General features: G+C 45.0%; 1 long non-coding RNA gene across 1 annotated transcript; it reads right to left on the bottom strand.

Annotated features, from left to right (window-relative positions):
* Positions 1-11,886: 11,886 nt before the first annotated feature.
* LOC143787841 (uncharacterized) lies at positions 11,887-23,202 on the bottom strand. Its single transcript, XR_013218484.1, has 2 exons — positions 23,042-23,202; positions 11,887-12,364 (listed from the first exon to the last, which is right to left on the bottom strand). It is a non-coding gene; the product is annotated as an uncharacterized LOC143787841 (long non-coding RNA).
* Between the last annotated feature and the right edge of the window lie 307 nt (positions 23,203-23,509).

The following is a 23,509-nucleotide window of genomic DNA, read 5'->3' as shown; positions in this document are numbered from 1 at the left end:
GCAAATTTCAGAGAGGGCCTTTCTGATGCCGTTAAAGATGTTATGGTCGGGTTCCCTGCGCCCACAGGTCTGAATGAGTCCATGACTATGGCTATTCAGATTGATCGGCGTTTGCGGGAGCGCAAACCCGTGCACCATTTGGCGGTATCTTCTGAAGAGACGCCAGAGAAAATGCAATGTGACAGAATTCTGTCCAGAAGCGAGCGGCAGAATTATAGGCGTAAAAATGGGTTATGCTTCTATTGTGGTGATTCTGCTCATGTTATATCAGCATGCTCTAAACGTACAAGGAAGGTTGACAAGTCTATTTCAATTGGCACTTTACAGTCTAAATTTATTCTGTCTGTAACCTTGATTTGTTCATTATCAGTTATTACCGTGGATGCCTATGTGGACTCTGGCGCCGCTCTGAGTCTTATGGATTGGTCCTTTGCCAGGCGCTGTGGGTTTGATTTAGAGCCTCTGGAAGTTCCTATACCTCTGAAGGGTATTGATTCTACGCCTTTGGCTTGTAATAAACCACAATTCTGGACGCAAGTGACTATGCGTATGACTCCAGACCATCAGGAGGTGATTCGCTTCCTTGTGTTGTACAATTTGCATGATGTTTTGGTGCTTGGATTACCATGGTTACAATCTCATAACCCAGTCCTTGACAGGAAAACAATGTCTGTGTTAAGCTGGGGATGTCGGGGGGCTCATGGGGACATACCTTTGGTTTCCATTTCATCATCTATTCCCTCTGAGATTCCGGCATTTTTGTCTGATTATCGTGATATTTTTGAGGAGCCAAAAATTGGTTCACTCCCTCCCCACAGAGATTGTGATTGCGCCATAGATCTGATTCCTGGCAGTAAATTTCCAAAGGGTCGTTTGTTTAACTTATCTGTACCTGAACATGCTGCTATGCGAGAGTATATTAAGGAGTCCCTGGAAAAGAGACACATTTGTCCTTCTTCATCTCCTTTAGGAGCTGGTTTTTTCTTTGTATCTAAAAAGGATGGCTCTCTGAGGCCGTGTATTGATTATCGACTCCTGAATAAAATTACAGTCAAATATCAGTATCCGTTGCCTTTGCTGACTGATTTGTTTGCTCGCATAAGGGGGGCTAAGTGGTTCTCTAAGATTGATCTTCGTGGGGCGTATAATTTGGTGCGAATTAAGCGGGGGGATGAGTGGAAAACCACATTTAATACGCCTGAGGGCCATTTTGAGTATTTAGTAATGCCTTTCGGCCTTTCTAATGCACCTTCAGTCTTTCAGTCCTTAATGCATGATATTTTCCGTGAATATTTGGATAAATTTATGATTGTGTATTTGGATGATATTTTGATTTTTTCTGATGACTGGGAGTCTCATGTTCAACAGGTCAGGAGGGTTTTTCAGGTTTTGCGGGAGAATTCTTTGTGTGTAAAGGGTTCAAAGTGTGTTTTTGGGGTTCAAAAGATTTCCTTTTTGGGGTACATTTTTTCCCCTTCTTCTATTGAGATGGACCCTGTCAAGGTTCGGGCTATTTGTGACTGGACGCAGCCTACTTCTCTTAAGAGTCTTCAGAAATTCTTGGGCTTTGCTAATTTTTATCGTCGATTTATAACTGGTTTTTCTGGCGTTGCTAAACCTTTGACGGATTTGACCAAAAAGGGTGCTGATGTTGCCAATTGGTCCCCTGCTGCTGTGGAGGCCTTTCGGGAGCTTAAGCGCCGCTTTTTGTCTGCCCCTGTGTTGCGCCAGCCTGATGTTTCTCTTCCCTTTCAGGTTGAGGTCGATGCTTCCGAGATCGGAGCGGGGGCGGTTTTGTCGCAGAAAAGTTCCGACTGCTCAGTGATGAGACCTTGTGCGTTCTTTTCTCGAAAATTTTCGGCCGCCGAGCGAAACTATGATGTTGGTAATCGGGAGCTTTTGGCCATGAAGTGGGCATTTGAGGAGTGGCGTCATTGGCTTGAGGGTGCCAGACATCAGGTGGTAGTTTTGACGGATCACAAGAATCTGATTTATCTAGAGTCTGCCAGGCGCCTGAATCCTAGACAGGCACGATGGTCGTTGTTTTTTTCTCGGTTTAATTTTGTGGTTTCATACTTACCGGGTTCTAAAAATGTTAAGGCAGATGCTCTTTCTAGGAGTTTTGAGCCTGACTCTCCTGGGGATTCTGAACCTGCTGGTGTCCTTAAGGATGGGGTGGTTTTGTCTGCTGTCTCCCCAGATCTGCGACGTGCTTTGCAAGAATTTCAGGCGGATAGACCTGATCGTTGTCCGCCTGGTAGACTGTTTGTTCCTGATGATTGGACCAGTAGAGTCATCTCGGAAGTTCATTCTTCTTCGCTGGCAGGTCATCCTGGAATTTTTGGTACTAGAGATTTGGTGGCTAGGTCCTTCTGGTGGCCTTCCCTGTCTCGGGATGTGCGTGTTTTTGTGCAGTCTTGTGATGTGTGTGCTCGGGCCAAGCCTTGTTGTTCTAGGGCTAGTGGGTTATTGTTGCCCTTGCCTGTTCCGAAGAGGCCTTGGATGCACATCTCTATGGACTTTATTTCTGATCTCCCTGTTTCTCAGAAGATGTCTGTCATCTGGGTGGTGTGTGACCGTTTTTCTAAAATGGTTCATTTGGTACCATTGCCTAAGTTGCCTTCCTCATCTGAGTTGGTCCCTCTATTTTTTCAAAATGTGGTTCGCTTGCATGGTATTCCGGAAAACATCGTTTCTGACAGGGGAACCCAGTTCGTGTCTAGATTTTGGCGGGCATTCTGTGCCAGGTTGGGCATTGATTTGTCTTTTTCGTCTGCATTCCATCCTCAGACTAATGGCCAGACGGAGCGAACTAATCAAACCTTGGAGACTTATTTGAGGTGTTTTGTGTCTGTGGATCAGGATGACTGGGTTGCCTTTTTGCCGTTGGCAGAGTTTGCCCTTAATAATCGGGCTAGTTCTGCCACTTTGGTTTCTCCTTTCTTTTGCAATTCAGGGTTTCATCCTCGTTTTTCATCTGGTCAGGTGGAATCTTCGGATTGTCCTGGAGTGGATGCGGTGGTGGATCGGTTGCATCAGATTTGGGGACAAGTGGTGGACAATTTGAAGTTGTCCCAGGAGAGGACTCAGCAGTTTGCTAACCGCCGTCGTCGTGTTGGTCCTCGCCTTTGTGTTGGGGACTTGGTGTGGTTGTCTTCCCGTTTTGTCCCTATGAGGGTTTCTTCTCCTAAGTTTAAGCCTCGGTTCATCGGTCCTTATAGGATTTTGGAGATACTTAACCCTGTGTCCTTTCGTTTGGACCTCCCGGCATCTTTTGCTATCCATAATGTATTCCATCGGTCGTTGTTGCGGAGATATGAGGTACCGGTGGTTCCTTCTACTGAACCTCCTGCTCCTGTGCTGGTGGAGGGTGAATTGGAGTACGTTGTAGAGAAGATCTTGGATTCCCGTATTTCCAGACGGAGACTTCAATATCTGGTTAAATGGAAGGGCTATGGTCAGGAAGATAATTCTTGGGTAACTGCCTCTGATGTTCATGCCTCGGATTTGGTTCGTGCCTTTCATAGGGCTCATCCAGATCGCCCTGGCGGTTCTCGTGAGGGTTCGGTGCCCCCTCCTTAAGGGGGGGGTACTGTTGTGAATCCGCTTTTTGGGCTCCCCTGGTGGTTGCTGGTGGTACTGGTGACTTGTGTGTGCTTTGCTGTCTTAGTTCACCTGCTCCCATCAGTGTTTGGGAGTTTCCTATTTAGCCTTGCTCTCCAGTCATTTCCTTGCCGGTCATCATTGTAACCAGAGCCTTCGGTTGCATGTTCCTGCTACTAGTCTGCTGATCAGCTAAGTAGACTTTGTCCTTTTGTTTTGTATCTTTTGTCCAGTTTGCAGTTTTTGTTATTCTCTGTAGCTGGAAGCTCTTGCGGGCTGAAATTGCCACTCCTGTGTCATGAGTTGACACAGGAGTCTTAAAGTAATTTCAGGATGGTTTTTTGAAAGGGTTTTCAGTTGACCGTGAAGTCCTCTTTTGTATCCTTCTGCTATCTAGTAAGTGGACCTCTCTTTGCTAAATCTACTTTCATACTGTGTATGTCTTTTCCTCTTAACTCACCGTTATTACATGTGGGGGGCTGCTATCATCTTTTGGGGTATTTCCCTAGAGGTAAGCCAGGTCTGTTCCTTCCTCTACCAGGCGTAGTTAGTCCTCCGGCTGGCGCGTGGCATCCAGGAAGTCGTAGGTATGCTCCCTGGCTACTATTAGTTGTGTGGTAGATTTAGCTCACGGTCAGCTCGAGATTCCATCACCCAGAGCTCGTCCGTTATTTTTGTGTTCTGATGTTTCCCTGCCATTGGGAATCATGACAGTATTCCCAGTAGACCTTGGACTCATTTATTGGTAGATTTAATCAGGGATCTACCTATATCTGCAGGCAATACTGTAATTTTGGTGGTGGTGGACAGATTCAGTAAGATGTCTCATCATATTGCGCTACCCGCTTGGAATTTGAAGTTTCAGAAGCAAAGATTGTTGATTCTCACTTGGTTTCAGTCTCTTCAGTATCTGGTTCACTGGAAGTGTTACAGTCCTGAAAAGAGAACGTGGGTATCAGCATCAGATGTCTATGCGGTCAGGTTGATCTGGTGTTTTCACTTGGCATACCGATAGACCTGGCCTTGAGGTTCAGAAAGTCACTCATATAAGAGGGGGTACTGTCACGGGTTTACCACAACAAAGAGGAGCCAGAAGACTCCAGCATTTGTTTTCTCCTGCACTAATTAGAAGCACTTCACCTTCATATTAAATGGATCAGATTTCTGTTAGCAGTGCAGGGGTAAATCTGTTCAGTTGAGAGCTCCTGGAGCATTCCTGCTTGGATGATCTCAGCTGTTCAGTGTTGGCCACTCCCCTCTGCTATATATACTCCTGTCTGGCAATCAGAATTGACAGTGTTAGTTTTATACTGCCTGGAGTGGAGTTGGAGGTGTTTGTTGAGCAGGCGTTTGGAGTGTTGTTCAGAAGACTGTTGCTTGATGATTTGTCTGTGTGCGATTCCTCATCCTCTCCTATTTAGTTTTCCTCACTTTACTCCCGGTGTTCCACTTTGTTGTCTGTGAGTGCATATTTGTATGATTGGTATTTTTATTTATCCCTGTATGTCCTCCCTTGTTAGTCTAGGTGGGGGAGGGGAAAGATAAGGCTGATTCAGAAGCTCAGTAAGGCATGTGGCCCTGGTGTCTTCACAATCAGAAGTAATCCAGGGAGCAGGAATAGCTAGAGCCCCCTGAGCTTTAAGAATTGTGAAGGAGCCTCTAGCCCCAGGATATCAAACTACAGTTATGGGACATCCTAATAATATGCTCTCCCCAGCAGAGACCTCTGGCCAGACAGTAGGCAGCCATCTTGTGACAGATCGAGTAGTTCAGGTAAGAACTGTGGTGTCACTATGGCAACCCTAGGCCAGACATATGGAGGAACGGGACAGAAACAGAACTGTGATTGGCAATAAATACCAGGTATCCGCCATTATCACCCGATTACCAATAGCTGCCAGTGTCCAAGAAGAAAGCGAGGTACAGATCATTTGACACGCATTCTCTTCCACAGCCTTAACCACAGCCCTGGCCACAGCCATTCACCATTTCATCCTCCTTTGGGCACATAACGAAATGTTAGAAAATTATGAATTAATTCTGTAAAAGAAAAACCCCCAAAACATGGCGGATCTGCATTTTTTTCAGCATTTCATCCCACTTGGATTTTTTTTTAACTTTTTAGTACAGTGTGCCGTACAATGAACAGTGTCAAAACTACAACACAAAACATAAAAAACAACCCTCTCATGGGAAAGGAGATGGAGGAATCAAAAAGGCATTACACTTGGAAAAAAGGAAAAATAAAAACCATTAAAAATAAAATTGACAGTGCATGCGTTTTCCGGCCTTGGGATGAAAGTCTGCAGGTCCTCTGTGACAGCCGACTGCTGAATCATGACAGTCTGCAATGTGCACGCTGTCACAATTCCCCGGTATTGCCGATGTGAGCGGACAGTTACATGACTGTGTAAATTCAATGTGTATACTTGTGATCACGTGATGATTAGTCTCATCCGTATTCTCTCTATTCCCTTCTATGGAGAGAAGCCGAACGCATCTAGTCAGCAAGTGACCACAAGCATGCAAATCCCTAACATGTGGTCACATGACTGCCCGCTCACAGCAGCAATACCCGGGGAAACGTGACAGCATGGACATTCTGTCTATTCTATCTGGTTGCAGCACCCTACATTGCTTTACAGTTGAACAGTCTGGTGACGTCGGGGCTCAGGGAATATATGACCGCGCACCTGGAAGATAAAGCATGGATGAGGAAATCTCTCCGGATCTCACTTCATCTTAATTTATTGTCATTGGATGAAGTAACAAGTGACATTACGGCAACTTCCCATGGAGAGGTCCAAAAAAGCCAAAGTGAGACCTCAATTGAAAGAAAAGCCACGTACATGGTCTCACTCCATGACTGTCATGCTGGGTAAAGGATAAGTAAGTGCACGGCAATGGGAAGAAGGGAGATCCGAAACACTAGGAAAGAGGGAAGTAGAGACCCCTAGGCAGATAAAAAATCACCCTGTCTGCCCTAAACATCCCTATATAGGTTCTGCACCTATCGCTGATCAGGAACCTAATCCCTGCCTGACCCTAGCGATAGGCCCTACATAGGGAGGGGATAGGGTGTGCAGTAGTCAGTCCCCCACTAAAACTAAAAACAGGGTAGATGGATGGGGGGAAAAATTTAGCTTGAAAAGACCACGCCAGGGTCCTCAGGGAAGACACTAACCAACTGCTATAGCTTCCAACAACACTGAGGCAAGTATGAGCTAACACCCGTGCCATGCTGCACCAATTTAATGTATTTAAACCTTTAGCACAGGTGTGTTATTAGCAGTAGAAGGTGGAGGTAACTGTTGGGTGCTAGAGGGAGAAAGATATTGCTCAATAACAGAGATGCAAAAATCAAGAAGGTGCTTGAGATAATCATAAAGACCTTCTGCAGCTGGATCTAGGATAACTGTCACACCTGACACACTCGTGACAATATCACGCTATCACGCAGAGTCCTGTTAATTGTAATTAAAAAAGAACTTCTGAGCCTTCTGCGTATCCTGCTGACTACGCAAAATTATGTGTTGCCAAGTTTTTAACGCTAAGGTTCGGATACAGCTTTAAAGAAGGCTACTAGTTGCAATATACCACAATTTTATTTCAAAATGCAAAATTAAAGGAATAGTATGGTTGCGTACACATCTTTATATTTTAACATACAAAGGTTAAGTACATATAAAGATTAAATACATATACTCACAGCATCACCAAGGAGCTATTTAAACATCATCCGTCTGGAATATCAGAGAAGCAACACCAACACAGAGAACCCCTGGGAAATTCACAACACTGCACGGGCGTCCCCACTTATGCAGGTATCACAACACTGTACACGTATAAGTACAGGCACACAAGCTTCTGCTTCTATCTTAGTCACATTTCTTTGGCCTTATATAGTGATTTGCGCTATGTGTAAGTCTGGTTCAGCCTTTGGGATAAGATGAATCAGAGATACAAGGCAAACATCAGACAATGGGGCAATAAACCCACACAATTCAAAAACTCACAAGGATAGCATAAATCCACAAGAGGCAGAGGTTAAATAAACCTCCATGTTTTACAAATAGCAAACAACAAACATAGAAGTATTTGCAAGGTAAAAACCTTCAGACAATGGGCACAATTTTCAAGATTGTGTCACTATGAACATAATCTGCCTGTAAATCTATGACCAGCAATGCTGCTCTATCATGGTTTGTATGCATTCTGTATATTTCAATATGGACTCAAAATATCCATTTTTATGTTCACACTACACTCTCCCTGCACACTCAAAGAAGGTCTGTTATTGAGGGAGAGCAGGACAGGGAGAAGCCGTCAGGGCCTCTCTGACTCGTGACCTTATTTTACTCTGAATGTCAGCAGGGTAAAACGTAGATAGCAGAAATGATGCAGCAGATGGTTGGGGCAGAATGTATCGGCTGTCAGATTCCCAATAAACATAAGTTGTCACTTGTTCAAACAAATTGCATTAAACACCTTTTATCATTTCCTGAGCCCCCCGGACTCTGTCGCTGTTTTCCATTTTGCTCATTTCATTGCAGAGATATTCAGACTGAGATATTTGTTTCTTCTTTTGGGCTTGTGCACACATTGCAGATTTGGTGCGTTTTTTTTCCTTTGCAGATTTGATAGCAAAACCTGAAGCAATCCTGATGCCAGCAAAATTAATGAGAAACCTGAAGCCTTGTGCACCCCTCGCTTATTTGTCACTTGCAGATTTGATGCAGAAAATAATCTGCAGCGTCAGTTCTCTGTGCGTTTTTGCAGCTGCATTTTCACCATTGACTTCATTCAAATCATTCACAAACGCACGACAAAAACGCCCATTTGTGCAGCTGCGTTTTTCCTGCCAAGAGATGCAGAAATGGTGCAGAAGTTTCTGCATCCATTTACTCAATGTGTGTACACAGCCTTAGTCCAACTGGGCGTTTCTTCAGAGTCTTCCCTGGGGGGTGCACTTTCACCGATCCCTTCCAGATGCTGCCAATCACAGCTGAGCAGCTTTTGAGACCAATAGATCAGCTTTCGGGAGGGAGAGAGAGAAGACTTTGAGGAAACGCCCATTTGGACAACAAGCAGAGATTTCACATAGTGCGCTCCAGCAGAAACAAATGTGAATATCTCTGCAGTGGAGCGATTCCGCGCAAGACAGAAATCAGTATTCATCTCAATGTATTTGGGCAAGTGACAGGTCGTCGTTAAACACACTTACCTTAAAACATATTCCTGAAATCTTCCAGTTTTCACTGTGGCCGCTGAACTGTATATGAAGCCGATACGCTCAGTTTTGCAGCGATCTCTTCTCGCTATCACTTACGTATAAATCGGGTGAGTGCAATACGAGAAAACATCACATTGCACTCGCTCCAATGTTAGCAAACGAGTCCCTGCTCATCTGTGAGTTTTTCTGTAATTGGACTCGGGGAAAAATTGCATCACGCTGCGAGTGGCCGCGTATATCGGACGGGATTCGCCAATGCAAGTCTATGGGGGCGAGAAAAAAAATCTGACAGCACACGGACCATGCGAGTGCTGCCTGATTTATTACACATCCCGATGGAAACCTGAAATTTCATCATCCAAGTACAGTAAATTCACAGCCGGAATTGTCAGAATAGAATAGATATGAAGACCATTCTATGTCCCCCTGGACGCGCATGCAAACACTGAACCCGCCGCACAGCAATGTGATTACAGCCACAGCTGTGGTTACAACGCAAAATAAAAGAGAGTCTGCACTGGGTCAAACTATTTTACCAGTTCAGATTTAGGAAAACCTGACACGGGCTTTTATTATTGGAGAGATCTGTAGGAAGGTAGTGGGACGGATCTCTCCCTCCAGTCTGGCTCGGTGAAGTGGCCCATGACCATGATTCCCATTTAATCCTGCAGGTAAGGGTTGGGCGGGTCAGTGTTGGTTTGCAAGCAGCAGAGCAGGAGGATCTGTGTGTGCATGTCTGTGTGAGACTGAATGCACACCAGAGACTTGAGCCAAGCCATAACCACATCTGCACATTATACAGTGGTGCAGTCGCCAAAGTCAACGGACTGGTACGGACGGATATAGACGATCCGGATGAGAACCGGATGGTAAAGTTTTGACTGTATTTTCGAAAGTTGGCAAAATAATGAAATTTAAGTTGAACTATTTCGAGTCACTGCTTCATTACTGCACTGATGTGAAAGCCGCTGCCTTACAGCACATACAATAGATAGATGTCCTCTAGCTCTTTAATGTCACAAGCCCCCTACAAATACTAAACTCGCACCCTGTAGTGCTGAGCGCAGCGAGTAATGGCGGCTCTGATGAGCCTTGTAATCACTGACGGGCGCCTGTGAATAGCGAACACTTTACTGCTATTCACAGTTGCTGGAGACATTGGGGAAAGTGGACTACATCACAGCCCCATGGGAACAATTTTTTTTTTTATAAATTGATGAATGAAGAATAGTCTCTTTTTTTTGTTTCCGTCTTTTTATGTTTTTTAGGTATCAATTTCTGGACTACATCGGATTCGGTGGATTATGGCGGACCTGCATGGGAATTTTTTAATTTTCATTAAATTGGTGAACGAGGGTTAATGTGGGGAGTCTTCATTCAAATAAAGCATTTGTTCTGTGTTTTTATTTTGTTATTTTATGTTACTGGGTTAGTAATGGGGGTGTCCATTACTAACCACAGGGCTTGATGGCGGCTGTGATTGACAAGTCACAGCTGCCATCAACCCAAAGTCCCATTACCCCAATTGCCACCACACCAGGGCAACCAGAAAAAGCCAGGCAAAGCACCAGAATTGTCACATCTAATGCAATGCTCTATTTCTGGGACAGCTGCTGGCTGGCATTTTTAGGATGGAAAGTGCCTAATAACCATGGACCTTCTCAGCCTGAGAATATAAGCCCCCAACTGTCTGCTTTACCTTGGCTGGTTATTAAAAATAAGGTGGATCCCATGTTGTATTTTAAAGAATGTATTTATTTAATAGGTTAAATACCCTTTAGTGCCACATTTTTTTATTTTATTCACTTTTATAGTGCCATTAATTCCACAGCGCTTTACAGACATTATCATCACTGACCACAATGGGGCTCACAATCTACATTCCTTATCAGTATGTTTTTGGAGTGTGGGAGGAAACCCACGCAAACACGGGGAGAATATACAGACTCCTTTCAGATGTTCTCCTTTGTGGGATTTGACTCCAGGACCCCAGCGCTTCAAAGAAACAGTGCTAACCACTGAGCCACCGTGCTGCTCTATGAAAGGCCATAAAGGGTACTGTATAGCTGCAGGATACCTATTTATTATCTATCTTTAATATATCTAATAGCTTTCTATCATCTACAGTATCTATATATGTATATATTATTGCTTTATCAGTTTTGCAAACTAGCTTTAATTTACGGTATGTAAAAGACGATGTTAAAAATGCACTGCATGTAATACGGATGCAAGGTGAGAAAAATCGCATTGTACTCGCATGATAATCTTCCTAATTGGATCAACATCAGAGCGATTTTTTTGCGCAGATATGAGTGTTGCCTTATCGTCACAGGCAGGATTACAATTGCTGGTAACTTAGGATCCACGTTCCTTGATCTCTGGTTGCATTGGCTCTATCATATTCTTTGTTGTTTTACTGTAATAAAATGTATTCATATTTTCAGAGGTGGACACAGACAAACGAGAGTCCTGGGCATGAAGCCTCTGTGGCCCCCACTTCTCCATATGGCAGTAAAGCCACACAAATTTGCAGATTTGGCTTAAATATTGTACGTCTAAAGTTCTCATTTCACAATTTCTTCATTGAACAGTAGTGGATAGCAAATTGCAAAAGAGATGTTTGTGTAAATCAAACATTTTGAGGGAGTGTCTGCATGTTTTTGGGACGGTAATTATTTTGGACTTAGAAATGTTGACAAGCGTGGAAGCTATAAAAAATGTGAATGAATAGTAAATATGTGGCAACACTGCATGTGACATTTCATCTTGGCATTGCACTGACCCCCATTGCGGTTCCAGTGCTGGTCCTGCATGCTGATAGTATTCTCACTCACACAGCACAGAACACAATGCACAATTGGTGGTTTAAAGAGATACTAATTAAAAAAGACATACAGGAGCTGGCACTGCTAGCTACAATTGTAACAAACCCTCAGCTGGGATCAGTATCAGTGTTGTATGGGATGAGAGCTTTTGGAAACAAGAAAATCTCTATTCCCTGACAGCAAGCAGAGATCTTGAAAATGATGAAGCATTGAAATATGAAGTAGATAATACAAAAATGAAGCTTTATTTGGTATAATTATTTGAATACCCTCCCTATATGCCGTCTGACACATAGTAACAGCACTGAAACATTGTATGACGTTGGTGCTGTTAAATTGTGACCTTTGATGGACTTTCACTTTGCACCTCATGCACCATAGTCACCGGCCCTTGGCCCTCCGCTCCCGCTATAAATCCCTTCTGGACCCTCTCCTGATGCTGCTGTATGAGGCGTAACGTCACATCCTGCATCCTCGAATCTCCGGGGTTTAATTTATCCACATCTGCGCTGATCATGGACTGAATAAACGATTTCCTCTTCTCTTCGGCCGCCTCCTGTATGACGACTTCAATCTCCCGCAGGACGAGCTCCTCGTACCGCTTACTATTATGGTACTGCAGATGCTCCTGGAGGAAGGAGAAGTGCGGTGAATAGTACTCCAATACCAGGCACAGAAGCAGGAGAATGAGGCCACTTATCTGGAAAACAAGAAAGAAGAGAGGATTTAGAACAAACAGAAGCAAAATTAAAGGGGACTCCACCTCATCTCTGGTGGGTTTAATAATGGACGTATAGCCATACATTCATCCTCTGGCCACCCGCCGACAAGCAGAAGAAAGGATGGACGCTGTCCGGATTACAAAAGTGGATCCCTTTGGGTGAGATTTACTTGCACAGTGCAGTGGATTACTAATCTCCCCAACATGCTGTGGACATTTCCTGCATAGAAATACGAGCAAACTTTGGCTCCACTGTGGGTTCATTCTGTTGCGGGTTTGCAGCTTAGCAGGAATGAAATCCATGATAGCAAAATCCACAGTGAAATGTGCATGTGAGGCTTTGCGCACAGAGTTTTTGGAGTTAATCTGCTTTGAAAAACATTTGAAAAATTGCATAAAGAACGATTGACTTTTCCTATTCATCTCTATTGTAAAGTTTTGTATCTTCAGTGTTTTGATCATATTTTAAGCTTCAGATTTCGAAAATCATCTGATCGGAAAAGAAAGAGTGAATATTACTTCTTTGTAGTGTCTCCTGATGGAAAACACGCCAAACTGGGCACTTTCCAAACAGAAGGCTGCAAAAAAAAAACCCTCTCCAAACTACTTCAAAAACTTTTCAGGAAAAGAAAAACTTTTCCAAAAACTCTTCATAGAAGGAGCGTTTCCTGAAGCGGATTCCCTGCAGATTTACTAGGAAGAAGGGACCGCGGAATGAAGCCTCTGGTGGTCCCAAGTCATCATCACCAGTGTTGTGCACTGCGCCATCTTCATTGCGGTGCTGCGCATGCGCCAAGTCACAATGGCTGACAGGTACGCAGTACAGCACGAGGGCCGGGCACAGCACACCTCGCTGCGCAGCACAGGCACTTCACAAGGGAAAGCACAAGATTTGTAGGCGGCCAGGTGGTGTCACGCAAGGCCGATGGGGTAGATGACTCTTCACGGTTTGCAAACTTTGGCAGAACATGTGCTACAGCGGAGACATGACCACGTGCTACAGCGGAGACATGACCACGTTCTACAGCGGAGACATGACCACGTTCTACAGCGGAGACATGACAGACTCCCTCTACGCCGTTTCTGTCCCGCTGTTGGGAAACGTGCTGCATTTTACTGGGGCTTTTTCGTACTTTACTGCTTTTTCTATAGTCCTGTTTTTATTTTTTTATTTTGGAGATGAGCGGCGTCGCTCACATGCTGAGAAGCGTCTTGGGTTTGATTCCACTGGTAAATAATTAATCTTTATCTGCAGGACTGGGGGCGGTGTGTGCGGTTATAGAGAAAACATGGCAGTAACAGGCCCCGGAATTAACCCTTCATGTCCCGCGTTTATACAAGTGTTTGTACATCTACACTACATAACTGCTCTGCACACGGGAGACATCCTTTCTAGCAGCCGCCCCCAGATCACTGCAATCGCTCAGTTACTGCAGTTATTATCGTCCCTCGGTCTGTAATAACATTCCTATCATATCACAGGCACATATCACCCTCACAACGTGTCTAATCAATAACGTCACAGATACATAACCATCATTTACACACTGAAGTGTCTGGAGGTGAGGGAGACGGTGGGGTGATCAGCTCTTGGGCTACGCTCCCACAATGAGTTTTTGGTGAGATTTGGACGCTGCGTATACATTTGGACACCTACATATATCCTTCATATAAGGCCATGAAGTAAATAACAATAAACCACCAAAAAAGGAACACCTTCACATAAGGCCAATAAAATCCACATAATCTTTATTTATTAAACATAAAAACAATGTAAATACAAAGGTATATAACCACAGGCACAGGCAAGAGAAGGTGGGTGACCCAGGTAGTAACCTCAATATATGGTATATAAACTAGTAACAATTATATGTACAAAAATACTGTGTGACCATGTACAATCAAGCACAAAAGTAACAGATAATATAATGATAATACAAGTGTATATAAGAAAGCAGTAATACAATATAATTACCAGTGAAGTACTCCTGGGGACCCACCACACCCGACGTGCGTTTCGCACTGAAATGCTTCGTCCAGGGGTGGTTGGGTACTGGCCAGCTATAGTATATATATCCCCAAGGGCCAATAAGAAAAGTGCAAGAATCAAGTTGGTAATAGGTACCTGCTGTGCAGGGACACGCAGATAGAACACATGTACAACATAGTCAAACACTCACTGATACACATGGAACGCCAATATCCCGGAATCAGAACGACCGCTGACATAAAAAGCGCACACTGCCTATATTACAAATGATACTAAGAGAAAAAAGGAGTTCTATACGAAATTTTATAAAATCAGTATTTTATTACAAAAAATGTTAAAAAACATAATGTAGTCCAAAAATACAAAAATACAGATATAGAAGGAAGGAGACCCTAGTGCAAGAACATCTAAATCACAGGCAAAAAAATGTATATGTCACCATGGTATAGATGTATAAGTAAGCACCAATATTGGCACACAATGGTATAATATAAGTAATTGTATAGTACTAGTTTCCATATGGACATATGTCCTCCATACACATTAACAAAAGACCAATTGCAGTGCAAGTCAGGTGCAGAGTTTCTTACCCATAGTGAGGTGATTAATGCCTGGGACTCTGAATACCCCCTAACGCGCGTTTTGCGTTGCTTTCTCAAAGAGAAACAAGGAGTTAACCGACGTATTTTTTCGAAACAAATCTGTATGGATGCCACCATCATCATAAACAGTGATGGATATATCCAAAAAATCAATTTTTCTAGTTTCACATCCATACGTCAGTTTAATGTTCCTGGTATTAGAATTCAGGTCATTGATAAACATGCCCAATTCCTCCTGTGTCCCCTGCCAAATCATAAGGACATCGTCTATATATCTCCACCAAAAGACGACCTTGTGACTTAAGGCATGTGGGTTGGTCTGAAAAATTTCCCGCTCCCATAATCCCAAAAATAAATTGGCATAAGAGGGCGCACAAGACGCCCCCATCGCGGTACCTTATACTTGAAGAAAAAACAAATCCCGAAACACAAAGAAATGATGGTGGCATCCATACAGATTTGTTTTGAAAAAAATACGTCTGTTAACTCCTTGTTGCATGCTTCTTCACAGCATTCACAACATTTGAGTAAGAATATTCCTACTGGTCAATTCTTACGCGCAAGGAGGATATGCTCCAATGATGAGTTATTCGAGAAACAGGCCTTAGACCTCTGCAACCGTTTTAAGGACCGTGGGTATTGGAAGAAATCTATCTGTCGCTCCTATCAAAGGGCATATCATAGCAGAAGAAATACCCTGCTGCAAAAACGGAAGTTGGATAAAGACCTGGATCAGGTTCGGTGTATCCTGGACTTTAATTCCAGGAGTGATGAGATCAGGGATGCCATCACCAAACATTGGTCAATACTCATGACGGACAGGATAATTGCCAAATGTATTAGTAGAACTCCCACTATTACCTTCAGGCGGTCACACAATCTCAGGGATCAGTTGGTCCATAGTTATCATAAAGGACCTGGTCCTAATTACATCTTTGGGGCGAAGGGCCCTAAATGGGGTTGCACTAGTTGTGGGAAATGTGTGGCTTGTAAGAATGTCTGTAATGCCTTGGATTTCTCAAATTCTAGGAATGACAGGATTTATCAAATCACACACACTATTATGTGCACAACCAAAGCCGTTGTGTATCATGCAACGTGCCCGTGTGGTCTCATTTCTATCGGGATGACCACACGTGAGCTCCGTAGGCGAGTACGTGAGCATGTACTGGATATTGAGGGGGCATTGATTGAAGATGATCCCCATAAACTTAAACCAATCCCACGGCACTTTCGGGCCTTTCATGGATGTGACCCTGAGGGATTGTGTATTAAGGGTATTGATAGAGTCTTTGTGGGACTCAGATGAGGTAATTGGAAGAAAATGCTGGCACAGAAGGAGGCTACATGGATTTCTAAATTGGATACCATCTCACCACTTGGCCTTAATGACCACAATAGTTTTGCTCCTTTCCTGCCAACTTGAATTTTTGGCACTTGTGGTGTTGTTCATACATTTGTTGCATTGGATTATTCATTACTAGTTATTTCTGTCTTTTGTTCTTGGCCTTTTTAGCTTGGTTTTATTATTTTTTAATAATTAATTTTATAATAATTGTTTGTATTAAAAGGGTCTTTAACTTCGTTGCTCCTATGTTTGCTGTGGATCGTGGGATATTGGAACAGAGTGTGGCATTGCTGTATGCTTACATCATTGGATCTCCTCATGGCATTTGCTTAAAGTTATATTGATATCCCTATGTGGCTGTGTGTCCATGCACTTTCTTTGCACTTTTTTATATATGCTTTTTATATATTTGCATGTATATTTCTCTGTTACATATATATATATTATTAGTGTTAAAATTATAGTGTATAGTATGTCATTGGATTTTGTCTATAGTATATGTATTTTATATTGTTCATACATGTTTACATATGTGGTTGTGTGTTATTATATATATATATATATATATATATATATATATTTATCAATGAGTATTATATGTCACTGTCTCTGTTATAAATGCTACTTTGTGTCACACTTTGTATGCGTCTTAATGATTTTCCCTTTTAGGCTCTGTAGTAGTTTTCAGATGCACGGCGCACTTTGTTCACTTTGCGCACCCACTATTATCCAGTTGTGGTCTCTTAGCAACGGTTTCTTTATTATCGGACATTAGCTGCCGCCACTTCCGGATCTGCGCATTGCGCCTTACCGCTTGGTAGTTCGCTGCGTGTAGCTCTATTTGATGTGCTGCCGGCCGTCGCCTGCTATGACTGGAGGGCGCGCACCGGATGTTACGTTGGCAGTTTAAGTCACATACGCAGTGATATGGTAATTACGGACTCATTTGTAATATAGGCAGTGTGCGCTTGTGCGCTTTTTATGTCAGCGGTCGTTCTGTTTCCGGGATATTGGCGTTCCATGTGTATCAGTGAGTGTTGGACTATGTCATACATGTGTTCTATCCGCGTGTCCCTGCACAGCAGGTACCTATTACCAACTTGATTCTTGCACTTTTCTTATTGGCCCTTGGGGATATATATACTATAGCTGGCCAGTACCCAACCACCCCTGGACGAAGCATTTCAGTGCGAAACGCGCATCGGGTGTGGTGGGTCCCCAGGAGTATTTCACTGGTAATTATATTGTATTACTGCTTTCTTATATACACTTGTATTATCATGATATTATTTGTTACTTTTGTGCTTGATTGTACATGGTCACACAGTATTTTTGTACATATAATTGTTACTAGTTTATATACCATATATTGAGGTTACTACCTGGGTCACCCACCTTCTCTTGCCTGTGCCTGTGGTTATATACCTTTGTATTTACATTGTTTTTATAATGTTTAACAAAGATTATGTGGATTTTATTGGCCTTATGTAAAGGTGTTCCTTTTTTGGTGGTTAAAAAATACAAGTAACCGATTTTACTCAATTGGTGCAGAAATGGTGCAAAAAACTGCAACATCAAAAACTCCCCAAAAGGTCATTGTGGGAACATAGCCTTAAAGTGCCCCTGTCAGCGGGATTGTGCTCAGTGACTACAGACAGAGTCAGGTCGGTGCCGTTATACTGATTACACTGATACCTGTGATCAGGATTGTGATCAGTGACTACAGACAGTGTCAGGTCGGTGCCGTTATACTGATTACACTGATACCTGGTGATGAAATACGTCTTGTGGTTGCTGTAGAACCTGGATTTTCAGGTAATGATATGGTCGTGCTCCAGGGCGGGGCTTTTGGTGGGGTCTTCATGTGCTGCTCTGATTAGGTACTCATTAGTGATGAGTGAGTATACTCGTTGCCCGGGTTTTCACGAGCACGCTCGGTGGTCTCCGAGTATTTGTGAATGCTCAGAGATTTAGTTTCTGCAGCCTCAGCTGCATGATTTACGGCTGCTTGACAGGCTGAGTACATGTGGGGAATGCCTGTTTGTTATGGAATTCCCACAGGCATTTAGGCTGTCCAGCAACCGTAAATCATGCAGCTGAGGCAACGAAAACGAAATCTCCGAACACTAACAAATACTCGGAGATCACCCAAGTGTGCTCTGGAAAACCCAAGCAACGAGTACACTCGCTCATCACTAGTATTCATGTGTCTGGCTTCTGACAGGTCACTGACCCCTCACTGCCCACCCGCTATTTTACATAATGAATATTATATATACACTGCTCAAAAAAATAAGGGGAACACTAAAATCCCACATCCTAGATATCGCTGAATGAAATATTCCCGTTGCAAATTTTTATTTTTTGCATTGTGGAATGTGTTCAGAACAATAAAACATAACACTTATCAATGTAAATCAAAATGAATATCCCATGGAGGTCTGGAGTTGTAATGATACTCAAAATCAAAGTGGAAAATCAATTTACAGACTGATCCAACTACAGTGGAAATGTCTCATGACAAGGAAATGATGCTCAGTATTGTGTGTGGCCTCCACGTGCCTGTATGACCTCCCTACAATGCCTGGGCATGCTCCTGATGAGGCGGCGGATGGTCTCCTGAGGGATCTCCTCCCAGACCAGGACTAAAGCATCCACCAACTCCTGGACAGTCTGTGGTGCAACGTGACGGTGGATGGAGCGAGACATGATGTTCCAGATGTGCTCAGTCAGATTCAGGTCTGGGGAACGGGCGGGCCAGTCCACAGCGTCAATGCCTTCATCTTGCAGGAACTGCTGACATACTCCAGCCACATGAGGTCTGGCATTGTCCTGCATTAGGAGGAACCCAGGGCCAACCGCACCAGCATATGGTCTCACAAGGGGTCTGAGAACCTCATCTCGGTACCTAATGGCAGTCAGGCTACCTCTGGCGAGCACATGGAGGGCTGTGCGGCCCTCCAGAGAAATGCCACCCCACACCATTACTGACCCACTGCCAAACCGGTCATGCTGAAGGATGTTGCAGGCAGCAGATCGCTCTCCACGGCGTCTCCAGACTCTGTCACGTCTGTCACATGTGCTCAGTGTGAACCGGCTTTCATCAGAGCACAGGGCACATTTTTCTCACAAAAACAGTCCATGCGGTTTATTTAGGCATCATAAACCGCACCGTAGGCCATGTTGCACATCACAGAGCCAACACAAAGTTAATTCGATACATTTTAACTCTGATACTTCATAGAACAGCATTAGGTTGCAGGCACTGCACACGCTGGACCTATGGCTACGTTCACATTTGCGTTGTGCGCCGCAGCGTCGGCGCCGCAACGCACAACGCAAACAAAAACGCGGCAAAACGCATGCACAACGCTGCGTTTTGCGCCACATGCGTCCTTTTTTCTATTGATTTTGGATGCAGCAAAAATGCAACTTGCTGCGTCCCCTGCGCCCGGACGCGTGCGCCGCAGTGATGCATGCGGCGCAAAACGCAAGTGCACCGCATGTCCATGCGCCCCCATGTTAAATATAGGGGCGCATGACGCATGCGGCGCCCGACGCTGCGGCGCGGACCGCAAATGTGAACGTAGCCTTACTCCATCCAGTTACCATGGGTGACCGCACAGTTCATTAACTGACCCCCTGTCAGTGCACACAGTTCCCCATACTCTGGGTTACCTTCAAGGAGCTCCTGCTCCACACGCTGACTCCTCAGTCCTCTCTCTCCCAGGGAAGCTGCTGAACTGGAATCACCATCACAGACAATGCCTTGCTCACTAGGCCACCTGACAGTCCAGAACCTCAGACGGGCTGTAGCTCCCCCAATGCAGTGCCATCACAGACTCTGCATACACTGCTTCCCATGTGCTCAAGGAAGTCCTACTCCCAGGATCTTCCAACACACAAGTCCCTCAGTGCTCTATTCAGGGATCCGATCCTACTCCCAGGATCTCCCAAAACACAAGTTTTCCGGTCCACGGCCTCTCAGTGTGCTATTTAGGGATCCGGTCCACACTCAGGACCTCCCAACACACAAGCTGTCCAGGACCTACACACTCTCTACCACAGAGCATGTGACCACACCATGGTCACATTACGTACCTGTAACCACTCCCATAGGTGAGAGGTGTGTGTGGTTAGCCAGACCCACCCAGCTCTCCAACTAACCCTGCAAGCCTCCCTTTAGAAACTATGCAAATACTTGTGGGACTACAGGTCCCAAAACAACAACATTACTTCATGCTTACAGCGCAGACTCCCTCTGCGATACATAACGGCCATTTACAATCATGCCGGACACTTTCATTATCACCATTACAGATACGCCTCCATGCGTATCCCGAGGAGCACCTACAGCGCCCTCTAGCTGCAGCCTGGGTCACTGCATCACAAGAGTCATAAACGAGAATCAATCAATTTGCATATGATTTTATGGAGCTCGTTTATGGACAGAAACGGCCCCTGTAAATAGGCCTTTACATAGGACTGCGGGATCAGAAGCTTACAGTGCATGGCAGTATGGACCGTACAATCATCCCCATAAATCCTCTCACCTGTTAGGAAGGCAAGACATATATCGTGATGTCGTAGTCCGCGTATTGAAGGAGGCAGGACAGAAATGTCCTGTTGAGCATCACGATGAAGACCCAGATCAGAGGCGCTTTCCCGAGCTGTAAGATGAGAAATAGAATATGGGAGGATGGCGGCGGCGGCAAAGATGGAAACGCGTTGGGCGACGGCCTCGGCCTCAGCAGCAAATTAGAAAAGACTAAGAAAAAGGCCGGCAACAGTAAGTACACGAGGGTGTAGACAATCGTGATGCTTCTCTTCTCAGGACACTGAAACCGAGCGCCGAGCAGGGTCTCCATGAAGAGCAGCAGGACCACCAGGGCCGGGGTGTGCAGCCGCTGCAGGAGGACGAGCCGCAGCCTCTTCTCCGGAGCCATCATGTGAAATAACGACAACTTGGCACACGGGGGATTTCTCCTTTCACCGCTTCCTTTACACAATCTGCTTTCTGCTGTTACTTCCTATCTGGACTTTAACACCTTACATACCTCCAAATCTCTGAAAGCGGAAAGAGTCAAAATCAGTAGTGCACTGTCTGTACCGCGGGACATTTGTTCCATATTTTGCCCAATAAGCACAAATATATATTTTTTAATTTAACCCTTTAAATGACAATTATTGTGAGTGCTGGCTTTGTGCAGATGGCCTCTGCTTTCCTCAGTCAGACGGAGCGTAGCCGTCCGTAGGCCGGTGGGCACACAGTGCAGCTTCTTTGGGTGGGCTGGTGCCTGGACTGGGAGCAGTAGGAGAGCCCGGGGTACGGAGGCTGGGATGTGCTGCGGTGCTCCTGGCTGGCGCGGCTTCATACTGGGAGGAACACGGCAGATTAGGCAGTGGCCTAAGAGAGGAACGGTCCTGCAAAAGATGGTTGAGGCTACCACTGTGGTCATTCGGCCACCCATCTTCTTGGCCATTACTGTGATGGCTGCACCAATGTGTCTCTTATGTGAGTGTCCTCCCTCTGTGAAACCACTTTGCTGCCACAGCAAGTACCGACCACGGCATCTGAGCGATTGCAGGGCAATTCCTATCCCATAATAACATGGGAGCTACCAGCTCACTATAACACAGTTCTCCACTTATTTGTTTAAGGGCCCAACAATCCGCAAGGAGTCCTATTCTGGAACCTCCAGTGATCAGCAACAACATGTTGGGAAACCGGGCAAAAAGCGTTCAATATCCCTGCAGCGCCACGTCTGGAGAAATAAGGAATTACATTATACTCTCTGACATAAAGGGCTAATGAACACAAGATGTGTCAGGTCCTCCAATGTGAGCAGCTGCTCTCCGATAGGCGTCCGATTAAATCAGAGTTCCATCATGGAAAATGGACTTACTAAGGTGATGTCTAGGTCCCTCCACATCCTGGTGCTCTGGGTCCTCCTGCATTGAGTGTGTGTGGCTGCAGCGGTCAGGGATGTGGCCAAAGATTGGCTGCAGCTGCTGTGAGCTTCAAGGGAAAGCAGAGAAGCCATTGGGAGACCTGGAAATGTTCTAGTACGAGCAACTCCTTTAAGGAACCACAAAAGTTCAGGTAAAGTATTCTGCACCTCATGGGATTTCAGGAAAAGACGCACAACTCAGAGAGACTATGGAGGAGCGAATGCAACATCGAGAAGAGTCACAGAAAGGACATTGCTAAATAAGAGGTGCAGCACAGTGGCGCAGTGGATAGCACAGCAGCCTTGCAGCGCTGGAGTCCTGGGTTCAAACCCCACTAAGGACAACATCTGCAAAGAGTTTGTATGTTCTCTCCATGTTTGTGTGGGTTTCCTCCGGGTTCTCCGGTTTCCTCCCACTCTTTAAGACATACTGATAGGGAATTTAGATTGTGAGCCCCATTGGGGACAGCGATGATAATGTGTGAAAACTGTAAAGCGCTGCGCAATATAAAAAAAATAAAGAAAGAAGAGGTGGCCTATGCAAGGGGAGCACAAGATTGTGACTGTCAAAGTGGTGGCACCATAGGAAGGAGAGCAGCGAGTCCATCAGTCTCCCCTCTTCTTGACAACCCTCCAGTCTGGCTCAATGACAACCTGCCTTATTAATATGGAGCCTCGCCCCTTGTACTTTATCACTTGAGATGACCCCAGTTACAGAGGCCACGGAGACTGGTGCCCCCGTACGGTCCTGGACTCCACACCTGCCTTGTTATGTAGGAGATTGTAGTGACGCGCGTCGGTCAGGACTTCTCCAGCATCGCTCCTGGTCTCTTCTCGTTAGCGCCCGTTGTTCTTTCCTCATCCTCTTGTCCTTTGTGTCACATGTTGGCATTGAGGTTTGGGCAATGTCCCTGTGTACGGCGCGGGTCGTGCAACGCCCGTCGCTCTCTTAGGCTACTTTCACACTAGCGTCGGTACGGGGCCGTCACGCTGCGTCGGCCCGATGCATACTGTGCAAGTGCCGCACAACGGGGGCAGCGGATCCTGTTTTTCCACGCATCCGCTGCCCCATTGTGAGGTGCGGGGAGGAGGGGGCAGAGTTCCAGCTGTGCATGCGCGGTTGTAAATGGCAGTCCGTCGGCACATGTAACGTTACATGTAACGTTTTTTGCTGCCATCGGTCCGCCACAACATGACGCAACCGTCGCACAATAGTTGCGACGTGTGTCAATA

This window comes from Ranitomeya variabilis, chromosome 8, assembly GCF_051348905.1.
Source record: "Ranitomeya variabilis isolate aRanVar5 chromosome 8, aRanVar5.hap1, whole genome shotgun sequence".
Lineage (NCBI taxonomy): Eukaryota > Metazoa > Chordata > Amphibia > Anura > Dendrobatidae > Ranitomeya > Ranitomeya variabilis.
The sequence above is the reverse complement of the archived record's forward strand: the minus strand, read 5'-3'. Positions and strand labels throughout refer to the sequence as shown.